The sequence below is a fragment of the Bufo bufo genome, chromosome 6 (genome assembly GCF_905171765.1).
Source record: "Bufo bufo chromosome 6, aBufBuf1.1, whole genome shotgun sequence".
Taxonomy (NCBI): domain Eukaryota; kingdom Metazoa; phylum Chordata; class Amphibia; order Anura; family Bufonidae; genus Bufo; species Bufo bufo.
Window position 1 is genome coordinate 8,841,813 of NC_053394.1, and position 12,916 is coordinate 8,854,728.

Consider the following 12,916-nt stretch of genomic DNA (forward strand, 5'->3'; position numbering starts at 1 on the left):
TGCTCCCTACTCCAGCCCCTTCCTTCATCCCCATCCTATCCTCACCGGACATACAGTGCTCCCTACTCCAGTCCCTTCCTTCATCCCCATCCAATCCTCACCGGACATACAGTGCTCCCTACTCCAGCCCCTTCCTTCATTCCCATCCTCACAGGACATACAGTGCTCCCTACTCCAGCCCCTTCCTTCATCCCCATCCTATCTTCACCGCACATATAGTGCGCCCTACTCCAGTCCCTTCCTTTTCATCCCCATCCTATCCTCACCGGACATACAGTGCTCCCTACTCCAGCCCCTTCCTTCATCCCCATCCTATCCTCACCGGACATACAGTGCTCCCTACTCTAGTCCCTTCATTCATCCCCATCCTATCCTCACCGGACATACATCGCTCCCTACTCCAGTCCCTTCCTTCATCGCCATCCTATCCTCACCGGACATACAGTGCTCCCTACTCCAGTCCTTTAATTCATCCCCATCCTATCCTCACCGGACATACAGTGCTCCCTACTCCAGCCCCTTCCTTCTTCCCCATCCTTTCCTCACCGGATATACAGTGATCCCTACTCCAGCCCCTTTCTTCATCCCTATCCTATCCTGACCGGACATACAGTGCTCCCTACTCCAGCCGTTTCCTTCATCCCCATCCTATCCTCACCGGACATACAGTGCTCCCTACTCCAACCCCTTCCTTCATCCCCATCCTATCCTCACCGGAAATACAGTGCTTCTTTCTCCAGCCCCTTCCTTCATCCCCATCCTATCCTCACCGGAAATACAGTGCTTCTTTCTCCAGCCCCTTCCTTCATCCCCATCCTATCCTCACAGGACATACAGTGCTCCCTACTCCAGTCCCTTCATTCATCGCCATCCTATCCTCACCGGACATACAGTGCTCCCTACTCCAGCCCCTTCCTTCATCCCCATCCTATCCTCACCGGACATACAGTGCTCCCTTAGCCAACCGCTTCCTTCATCCCCATCCTATCCTCACCGGACATACAGTGCTCCCTACTCCAGCCCCTTCATTCATCCCCATCCTATCCTCACCGGACATACAGTGCTCCCTACTCCAGTCCCTTCATTCATTCCCATCCTATCCTCACCGGACATACAGTGCTCCCTACTCCAGCCCCTTCCTTCATCCCCATCCCCACCGGACATACATCGCTCCCTACTCCAGCCCCTTCATTCATCCCCATCCTCACCGGACATACATCGCTCCCTACTCCAGCCCCTTCATTCATCCCCATCCTCACCGGACATACAGTGCTCCCTACTCCAGCCCCTTCATTCATCCCCATCCTCACCGGACATACAGTGCTCCCTACTCCAACCCCTTCCTTCATCCCCACCCTATCCTCACCGGACATACAGTGCTCCCTACTCCAACCCCTTCCTTTATCCCCATCCTATCCTCACAGGACATACAGTGCTCCCTACTCCATCCCCTTCCTTCATCCCCATCCTATCCTCACCGGACATACAGTGCTCCCTACTCCAGCCCCTTCCTTCATCTCCATCCTATCCTCACAGGACATACAGTGCTCCCTACTCCAGCCGTTTCCTTCATCGCCATCCTATCCTCACCGGACATACAGTACTCCCTACTCCAGTCCTTTCATTCATCCCCATCCTATCCTCACCGGACATACAGTGCTCCCTACTCCAGCCCCTTTCTTCATCCCTATCCTATCATGACTGGACATACAGTGCTCCCTACTCCAGTCCCTTCCTTCATCCCCATCCTATCCTCACCGGACATACAGTGCTCCCTACTCCAGTCCCTTCATTCATCCCCATCCTATCCTCACCGGACATACAGTGCTCCCTACTCCAGCCCTTTCCTTCATCCCCATCCTATCCTCACCGGACATACAGTGCTCCCTACTCCAACCCCTTCCTTCATCCCCACCCTGATGTCAGCCACTTAAATGGCGTCATGGGCTGCAAATTCAGGAAAAATTGCAACATTTTTTGATGATACAAGGTCATATATTTCATTTCAGACATTGCACCTGACTTAATCTAGGCCGCCAAAAATGCTGACAACTTTCTTTTCATTTTAAACCTCTGACACCTCTCATATACCCATCCAGCAGGTATTTTCAGGTCACGTATGCTGCAGTTTTGTGACCCGTGCAGCATATCATCCGGGGAGCAACTCGTTAGATAAATACAAATTTCTAATTTTTTATCAAAATTTTCCGATATTACTGTTATTTTTATTTTTACTAAAAGAAAAGTTTTATTTCTGAATTGCATGATGGGGGTTGTAGTCTATATTCCTTCTACTTCTGATGACTAGAAACCCTCAATAATTTTCTATTTTGAACTTTTTACATTTGTTTAAAAAAAAATATCAAAATGTCTCTTGTCTCAGTCCCAGCCAGTGTCGGCCTAGCCCCATTTTTCGCCCTCTTGCTTCTTTTTGGAGGGCAGGCTCTCACGGCAGAGCTGGCCCCTTCCTCTCGGTGACAGGGCCCACCTCCTCTTCCCCCCTAGCAATTTTCTCCTGTGATGGCATCAAGGCATGGCATGCTGAGGCACGAGCCCCTCCACCCTCCTCTCTGACTCCCTCCGATTCACACCCTTTTGTGATGTAAGTCGGCGCAGCGGGGTACTCTGCCTTTAATAGTGTCCGAGGCCAGCCCCGCACAACCTCCGGATTTGTTAACGTGCACTGTATCTCGCTCCCAGAGTCGGTAGCCCCCTTTATAAAACCGGGATCTAAGGACCTGCCTTGTATATTCCATGACATTGACGAGATCTTGTTTCGCCCGCTACTCAGTTCTCAAAGACTTTTATCACAAAACGAAATGGCGGCGAGTGCTGTGAACAGAGCGGCCTCCCCGTAAACACAGCGGCCTGCATGCCGGGGCCAGGTTCACGCTTTTATCCACAAAAACGCTGCACGGATTCCCTACACGGGAACCACTCAGACCGAAAATCCATATTCCCCAAGGTGGAATTGAGCCGGAGTTTTACAAGACAGAACACGGAGGCAGATTATGTGGCCGGCGGATAAGGAGGCGGCGCTGGTAGTAATGGCTGAACAGATTACAGATATCGCCTCATTTCCATAAGCAGCTTGTATCAATGCCCAGGGACCGGCAGCGCGACCTGACAAGAGTTAAATGCTTCTTACATCACGTTTTCCTTGTTCCCTTCCACAATCGCTGACACGGCCGCTGCACGTTAAGATTTCTCTTGTTTCCTTGCAAAAGTTGAGACGCTTTAAAATCTCGTGAGCTCTTGTCAATGGCGCCGACTAATAAGTACAATGGGTGTCATTGTAAAGCAGATCCCGGCCTCTGGGGGCCACAGAGTCTTTTTAATGTAAAATGATCGTGCAAAACTGGAAGGGGGGGCGGCTGCAAAAAAAGGGGGTACGGGGAGCGAGGGCAGTGAGAAATAACGTGTCACCGAATAATCATCATAATAAAGCAATAATATTATTATATCGTATTTACTAATCACAGAGAGATTCTAAAACAAATAATAAATACAATAAGATAGATAGATAATCAATAGATAGATATGAGATAGATAGATAGATAATAGATAGATAGATAGATAATAGATAGATAATCAATAGATAGATAATAGATAGATAGATAGATAGATAATAGATATGAGATAGATAGATAGATAGATAGGAGATAAATAGATAGATAGATAGATAGATAGATAGATAATAGATATGAGATAGATAGATAGATAGGAGATAAATAGATAGATAGATAGATAGATAGATAGATGATAGATAGATAGATAGATAGATAGGAGATAAATAGATAGATAGATGATAGATAGATAGATAATAGATAGATAGAAGAGATAGATATTAGATAGATAGATAGATAATAGATAGATAGATAGATAGATAGATAATAGATAGATAGATATGAGATAGATAGATAGATAATAGATAGATAGATGATAGATAGAAGATAGATAGATAGATAATAGATAGATAGATATAAGATAGATAGATAGATAATAGATAGATAGAAGATAGATAGTTATATAGATATGAGATAGATAGATAGATAGATAGATAGATAGATAGATAGATAGATAGATAGATAGATGATAGATAGATGATAGATAATAGATAGATAGATAGATGATAGATAGATGATAGATAATAGATAGATAGATAGATAATAGATAGTGTGGATTGTGTTGGGCTGAAACGTTGCGTTTGGGGTTGAATAAAGTGGGTCCACCACCCTTTTCCCTATTCCGTGGCGCTGACTCGTTTTTCAACTTTATATCTATTGACCCCCAACCCACGGCCGCGGAGGGATTGCACCCACATCTCATCTATTTTGATAAGTGCTGCTGTTTCTTTTTGTTTTATACAAATATATTGATAGAAAATGATAGATAAACCAATAGATGGAGATCTGATTTGGGCCCCAGCTCCTGGAGCGGCCTTCATTACACACTTCTGCAGTCTAATAATTTTGTGTTTGTTGCTCTGCGCTATTCCAGCCGTTGCTTTCCAGTCCTTTAAATTCAAATCAGCTTTATTGGCAGGACAAATACATTTTAGCATTACCAAAGCAAGTAGGAAATTGTTGGGTAGGTTTGGGGGATGGGGACACATCCAGGGTGGGGATATAGGGTAGGTTTGGGGGGTGTGGGTATAGGGTAGGTTTGGGGGATGGGGACACGTCCAGGGTGGGGGTATAGGGTAGGTTTGGGGGGTGTGGGAATAGGGTAGGTTTGGGGGATGGGGACACATCTAGGGTGGGGTATAGGGTAGGTTTGTGGGGTGGGGGTATAGGATAAGTTTGGGTGGATGGGGACATGTCCAGGGTGGGGGTATAGGGTAGGTTTGGGGGGTGGGGTTATAGGGTAGGTTTGGGGGATGGGGACAAGTCCGGGGTGGGGGTATAGGGTAGGTTTGTGGGGTGGGGGTATAGGGTAGGTTTGAGGAATGGGGACACATCCAGGGTGGGGGTATAGGGTAGGTTTGGGGGATGGGGACACGTCCAGGGTGGGGGTATAGGGTAGGTTTGGGGAGTGGGGGTATAGGGTAGGTTTGGGGGATGGGGACAAGTCCAGGATGGGGGTATAGGGTAGGTTTGGGGGGTGGGGTTATAGGGTAGGTTTTGGGGATGGGGACAAGTCCAGGATGGGGGTATAGGGTAGGTTTGTGGGGTGGGGGTATAGGGTAGGTTTGAGGGATGGGGACACATCCAGGGTGGGGGTATAGGGTAGGTTTGGGGGATGGGGACAAGTCCAGGGTGGGGGTATAGGGTAGGTTTGTGGGGTGGGGGTATAGGGTAGGTTTGGGGGATGGAGACAAGTCCAGGGTGGGGGTATAGGGTAGGTTTGGGGGATGGGGACACGTCCAGGGTGGGGGTATAGGGTAGGTTTGGGGAGTGGGGGTATAGGGTAGGTTTGGGGGATAGGGACACGTCCAGGGTGGGGGTTTAGGGTAGGTTTGGGGGATGGGGACAGGCTGGGTGTACAGGAGTCCATGACATATCAGGCTCCTCTCAGTCTACGGCAGGCAGTAATATATTGTGCTACTATGGCAGCAGCGTTCTCCTCTTCCCCACCAGTTTGGTGCCTTCTAATCAGTGGTAAAAGGCAATTTGCTAACATAAAGAATTTCTATCAGTGGCGCCTCTAGCGGATCTTCCACAAATGTGAGGATCAGTAGTCCAACTCAGTGGCCCAACAAGAGATGCAGCAGGTATGTAACACGCCGACGGCGGGTGTGCTCTATTATAATGGTGCCCACTTGTGTGACCCCTGGTCACCTGTGTGATCTACTGTAAACCCACAGTTTATAATAGGATCACATCAGGTGTAGTATAACACGAAGCACACGATACAAAGGATGAATGGATCAGATCTTCATATGTATGAGAGGCGACACTAATGAGGGAACATATAACACTCCATACCACACAGGTCACATGGGGGGTCACATAGGAACGGCCCTCCTTTGTCTACTTCATTGATACATTTTATCCCAGATAAACAAAGACACAATTCCATCAAGTCCAATCTGCTATGTTCTAACCGCGTTAATAATGAAGAAGCAATATAAAGGCCTTGGAAGGCAGATCTGATGAATGGGTAAAATCCTTGAGGACCAAAATAATGCCTGAATCATTTAACCTGATAACCTGACCAAATTTTCAAAAAAGTAAAAAAATAAAAACATGAAAAGGACTGTATGGGAAAGTCACTGCACTCAGGGATATTCCCGGGATTTGATGACGGTTTTCCTCAAGCTTATATGGGAAGGAGAAACCTAGAGGTAGAAGGCCAGTGCGTGGGAATTTCTAACTGGCGCCTATGATTCTGAGAAGTACTCACTGAAAGGCCAATAATTAAAATAAAGTGGTCCAAGGAGTGGTCCCACATCTACATTATCTAGAACTTCTCAATAACCATGTATCTATCTGTAGGCCCAGAGTTTCTAGGTAATATCTGCCGCTATAAAGGATTATATAGTAACCTGTGTATAGTATACAGTGTACTATATCAATAGTAATGCATATTTGCACATGTAGCTGATACAATAAATACCCTGCAGTAAACTTTTATCTCATACATTGGAAATAATTTCTTACAATGATTTACACAGTTGGGTACAGTAATGGGGTCCAACATCACCCCTAATGCATTAACAGTGCTGAGAATTCAGATTCCAGGCTCTGTGTCTGAATCATGACACTCCACTGTCCCGGCCCTTACATGTGACATCACATATGATTCTCTGCGGAAATAGTGGATACAGAAGGGGTGGCCCAGCTCATTAGGATGCATTGATCTCCATGAACTAAGATGTACAGGAGTCATTGCAAATGCAAATCAGCCAGGACCCCAGAAAGTCAACGCTCCAAACACATACCGTATTCATATTAAGATTGATGTGTCACTCCACCAATAATATACCAAAAACCCCTATATACTGATGGTATAATGTCTCTAAATACCTCTATTTACAGCATATACAATGTCCTTGGAGTGCCATACTCCGATATACAGTATAATAATTATACAGGCACTTCGATATCTTACCCCATATACACAGCATGTATAAGGGCTCTAGTGCAGTATCCCTATACAGTACATAGCTTGTATAATGCTCTGTCAGACTGTATAATGCCTGTGCATCTATATACAACCTGTATAATAATCCTGTACCCTATATACAGGCAGTATAACAATACTGGAGTGCTGTATATACAGCCTATATAATAGAGTGCTAAACCCTATATACAGGCAGTATAACAATACTGGAGTGCTGTATATACAGTCTATATAATAGAGTGATGGGCCCTATATACAGGCAGTATAACAATACTGGAGTGCTGTATATACAGTCTATATAATAGAGTGATGGGCCCTATATACAGGCAGTATAATAATACTGGAGAGTTGTATATACAGTCTATATAATAGAGTGATGGGCCCTATATACAGGCAGTATAATAATACTGGAGAGTTGTATATACAGTCTATATAATAGAGTGCTGGACCCTATATACAGGCAGTATAATAATCCTGGAGTGCTGTATATACAGCCTATATAATAGAGTGATGGGCCCTATATACAGGCAGTATAATAATCCTGTACCCTATATACAGGCAGTATAACAATACTGGAGTGCTGTATATACAGTCTATATAATAGAGTGATGGGCCCTATATACAGGCAGTATAACAATACTGGAGTGCTGTATATACAGTCTATATAATAGAGTGATGGGCCCTATATACAGGCAGTATAATAATACTGGAGAGTTGTATATACAGTCTATATAATAGAGTGATGGGCCCTATATACAGGCAGTATAATAATACTGGAGAGTTGTATATACAGTCTATATAATAGAGTGATGGGCCCTATATACAGGCAGTATAATAATCCTGGAGTGCTGTATATACAGCCTATATAATAGAGTGATGGGCCCTATATACAGGCAGTATAATAATCCTGGAGTGCTGTATATACAGCCTATATAATAGAGTGATGGGCCCTATATACAGGCAGTATAATAATCCTGTACCCTATATACAGGCAGTATAACAATACTGGAGTGCTGTATATACAGCCTATATAATAGAGTGATGGGCCCTATATACAGGCAGTATAATAATCCTGGAGAGTTGTATATACAGTCTATATAATAGAGTGATGGGCCCTATATACAGGCAGTATAATAATACTGGAGTGCTGTATATACAGCCTATATAATAGAGTGATGGGCCCCATATACAGGCAGTATAACAATACTGGAGTGCTGTATATACAGCCTATATAATAGAGTGATGGGCCCCATATACAGGCAGTATAATAATACTGGAGTGCTGTATATACAGCCTATATAATAGAGTGATGGGCCCTATATACAGGCAGTATAACAATACTGGAGTGCTGTATATACAGCCTATATAATAGAGTGATGGGCCCCATATACAGGCAGTATAATAATCCTGGAGTGCTGTATATACAGTCTATATAATAGAGTGATGGGCCCTATATACAGGCAGTATAATAATACTGGAGAGTTGTATATACAGCCTATATAATAGAGTGATGGGCCCTATATACAGGCAGTATAACAATCCTGTATAATGCCCCTAGGATTCTGTGCCCCTATGCATAGCCTGTATAATGACCCTGAAGCGCTATACTCACATATAGGCAGTGTGTATGACACCCCTATATACAGCCTGTATAATGTCCAGCCCCGCCATACATTATACAAGGAGTATATACGTGAGATGTATGCTATATGGCACAAAACAAAAGGCCCAGAAAGACGCAATAAGGATCCCCCTGCAGGGATCTCACAGTAATCCTCTGTCCACATTACTACCAGAAACCCCTCTACGCCATCCTAGAATCCCAGCAGCTCTCCCTCAGAGCCAGCAGAATAGAGTGCTAGCTCTTCAGCCAGCAGACTGTCCTCTGTGCAGGGATGTGAGATCCCATAATGTAGTGGAGCACACACCGACATGTACGCATTAACCCTCCAAGCTCCAGCAGTGACAATGCATCCCCTCGGACAACCCTATTGACAACTCTATAATCTGCCATTCACTGTTCTGCACATGAACCTCAGGGCGGAAGTTAAGGCTACTTTCACACTCGCGGTTTGTGTGGATCCGTCATGGACGGATCCGTTCCTAAATTACCGGTACAACCACATGCATCCGTTCAGAACGGATCCGTTTGCATTATCTTTAACATGGTCAAGACGGATCCGTCATGAACACCATTGAAAGTCAACGGGGGACGGATCCGTTTTCTATTGTGCCCGATTATGTCAGAGAAAACGGATCCGTCCCCATTGACTTACATTGTGTGCCAGGACGGATCCGTTTCATCTGCAGGCAGCGGAATGGAGACTGAACTGATGCAAACTGAGCGGATCCTTTTCAGAATGCATTAGAATGGACCGCTTGTGGGAGCCCTGAACGGATCTCACAAACGGAAAGCCAAAACGCGAGTCTGAAAGTAGATTTAGAGACGTCCACGTCTTACTTGTAAGAACGTCCAATGTGGACAGGAAACGTCATAGGGTTATTATATGGATTGTATTACACCCTGACAGATGGATGGATAGATAGATACATAGATAAGAGATAAGAGATAAATAGATATGAGATAGATAGATACATAGATAAGAGATAAATAGATATGAGATAGATAGATATAAGATAGATATTAGATAAATAGATAGATAAATACGAGATAAACAGATAGATATAAGATAGATAGATAGAAGAGATAGATAGGAATTAGTTAACACTTTCTACACTGAAGCTATGCAGAGAATCCTGAATACAATGTCATATTTTCAACCGGATGGAAACATCCATATATTACAGAAGGAAGGTCTGGCCGGGGCCACATTCGGCTGGCAGGTGTCGGCAGTGCAGCCGCTTTGTAGTGAAATAATTAGCACATGGCCGGTGGCAGCCGCTGCCGTCTGTTATTTGCTCTTCAGTTTGCACTGGATGAGAGGCAGAAACAATTACATATTGTCCCCGTGTCGTCTCTGACCCGACCTTTCCTCTTTCCATTGCACAGTTTTTGTATCCTGGTTCGCGGCCTGACACGGTGATAATGATACCAGGAGATGGTCCTCCATCACACCACCCTCCATCACTGGGGCGCAGGAGCTGTGGACCTCCTGGCAGAGGCTGCTGGAATCTCCTGGTCACGTGAAAACAATCAGAACCGAACCTACAGAGATAAACCTGATGGATGCAGTACAGCTGGCACCTAGGGAGGCTCTCAAAGGAGCAATGCAAGGGTTAAATTATTTGGCAGCATGCAGGAGGAGGGGACCTCTGTTTACCCATCCCAAAACCAGACCCAAGTGGAGAGGCAAGTTACTCACCCAGCAGTTGAGATTGGCATGCCAGTTACCAAGCTCCTGCAGAAAAGTTAGTCCACACGCTGGCATGTTCTTCTTGTCACTTGCCCTGTCCAAACCAACCATGACAGCATCCCGGGAATACATGCCTGCCGGCTGCCACTCGCCTCAGGTCTACAAGACCAGCTCGATACTTCCACTTATATCCACAGGTCTTAGAAACATTCACTTAGTCACTGACTAAATAAAACCCTCCAACGATTGGTCCACTCTGAATGGTGCTGAATAGGTCGACTGAAGTGAACTAGTCATATTGCCCTAACTAGTGGGAACCAGAAGATACAAAGTTAAAATAATAATAAAAAAAATATTTAAGAAAAATTAAAATAAATAAAAAACAAACAAAATACGGTGTTCAGTCGATGCATGCAGCTTGTAATAGTGAAGGGTGCACCATAGCAAACCAGCGAGGGGCGAAACCAAAGCACCGGCAGAGCAGATGGAGGAATCCAGGACTGCAAACTTTATCCAACACAAGATATCTGCTTCCCAGTTAAATTCTGCAAGGAAATTCCTTGGAGAAGAAAAAAAACCCTGTGCAGTCAGGGAATGAAGCAGTGAGGAGACGTGTGTGGCCTGCGCAGCTCTCCGCAACCTTCACTCAGCATTAAAGATCAATTTGGTGGCAGAAGACACAATACATAAGGGAGCTTTTGTTAGCCGGGGCTCCCAGTGGCCAAACAGCGGCCCCTAACCCACACGTCAGCCCCTCTGTGCACTCCCCGGGCGAGACTCAGGGTTTACCCAACACATTGCTCCACTGATAGACCAAGGCCGTTGACTTTAAGAGCACCAAATTTTAATGCCGATTATTCCGGAAACTCCTCGCCCCTTGTCACTGAAGAGTCCTATTCAATAAAGGTGGCCACATGGGTGCGGGGACGAGCTGTATTGTGTCAAGCAGCTGCTCACAAGAGCCTGTGAAGATTCCTCTCCCCTAGATATCCAAGCCCCTCGCAAGTTCCCCTTTTTCCCAACACTTTATCAAAAATTATGAAGCGCACCAGTGCTCGTCTCCGCACATCCGCCGGCCCCCCGGGAGTATCGGCCAGAAATCTTTAAGGCTCTTAATACCAAAACAAAACCCAGTGATTTCCCTTTACAAGGCAGTGACAAAAGCAATGAGCCTTCCGTCTGACAAGTAAAAGTACCCAACAACAGGGCAGCTAATTGCCATCCCTCCCTCTATTCAGAGCGGCCACCACACTCCAGCGCCTGCCTTTCAAACACGTGCAATCTCCTAAGCAAACTCCAGTGATGGACAGGTCCCAATAGTTCAGTCACAATAACCGGTCACCCGGACAGGCATTCCCAGCTGGAAATTATTTACCCCACTTTCCTCAGCCGAGACGATAGCAAAACACAAAAAAAAATTAAAATGGGGAAGGGGAAAGGGAGGGGGGGACACAAAAAGTCTCACAAAAACTGGGATGAACCCATAATCATTCCAAACAAAAACCAAGCAGCCTTGGAATGTCGCTCAAGCCAGCAGCAAAAAGAATGCCTTTCCTGCAGCTCTGCCAGTCAAGCAGCAATCTCAGGAGGAAGACGGAGCTTCAGACCATTCCCTGGACTCTAGGAGATGAATTGAAGCAGTCGTAGGACCAGGGACACAAAATGGAAACACAGAAAATGTAACAAGAAGGGCATTCCAAAAAAAACGATGCAGTTTGCAAAAAAATTCTAAAATGTATCTTAATAGGAAAAGGCAAAAACGTTAAAAATTTTCCCCCCCAAAAAAGCTCTCTGACCATTTAAGAACCATAAAGCAAAGCTAGAACTAAACGTAGATGATGCTGTAATTGGCATTTGGAGCAAAATATACTAAACAGAGTTAGAAAAGCAGAAAATCTCTGGCATGCAAGACACAAGAAATATCGGCATGCAGGCTTACCATTTACAAGTTTTACTTGGCTTCCTCTACAGTGCCAGGCTAGGACCATGCTTCCGATTAAAGTATTCCACACACCGTCATGATAAGGCTAGTGTATAGATAGAGGTTTCATGATCCGCTGGAGGGCAGCACTCTACACTAAAAACATTCAGACAGCGAGGACGCCGGCAGCTGAGTCAGTCAATGGGAGCGTTCCCAGGCAGATCCTCAGTTAAGATGCTCAAGTTCAGGCATTCAAAGAATTATCTCAGTTGGTAGGGAAGGATACAATTATTAAGATCTCCCCAATTCAATGACGGTCATCTAATAAAAGCTCTAGTTTTTTTTGTGTGCCTCTCTCCAAACCCCCCTCCCCACCATCCCCAATCCTCACTTCAATGACAGGAACAAAAGACAATACTTTGCTTCCCGACTTGGTAAATATAAAAGACAAATCCCTTTCTCTAGAAAGTTCCTAAGCTTCGCGAAGAGATAGAGTGTTTCTATCGAAAAGAGCAAAGCAAAGTCACTGTAAAATCAAAAATGCAAAATGCAAAAATGACAAAAAAATAAATGTTACATTTAACAAAAAAAATATCTGATCAATTAAAAAAAAAAG

The 12,916-nt window shown here is 45.0% G+C and overlaps 1 protein-coding gene across 14 annotated transcripts in view; it reads right to left on the bottom strand.

Moving 5' to 3' along the window:
* The window catches only part of TCF7L2 (transcription factor 7 like 2), a 185,965-nt gene that overhangs the window by 38,000 nt on the left and 135,049 nt on the right, over window positions 1-12,916 (bottom strand). The gene's annotated exons all lie outside the window — the stretch shown is intronic.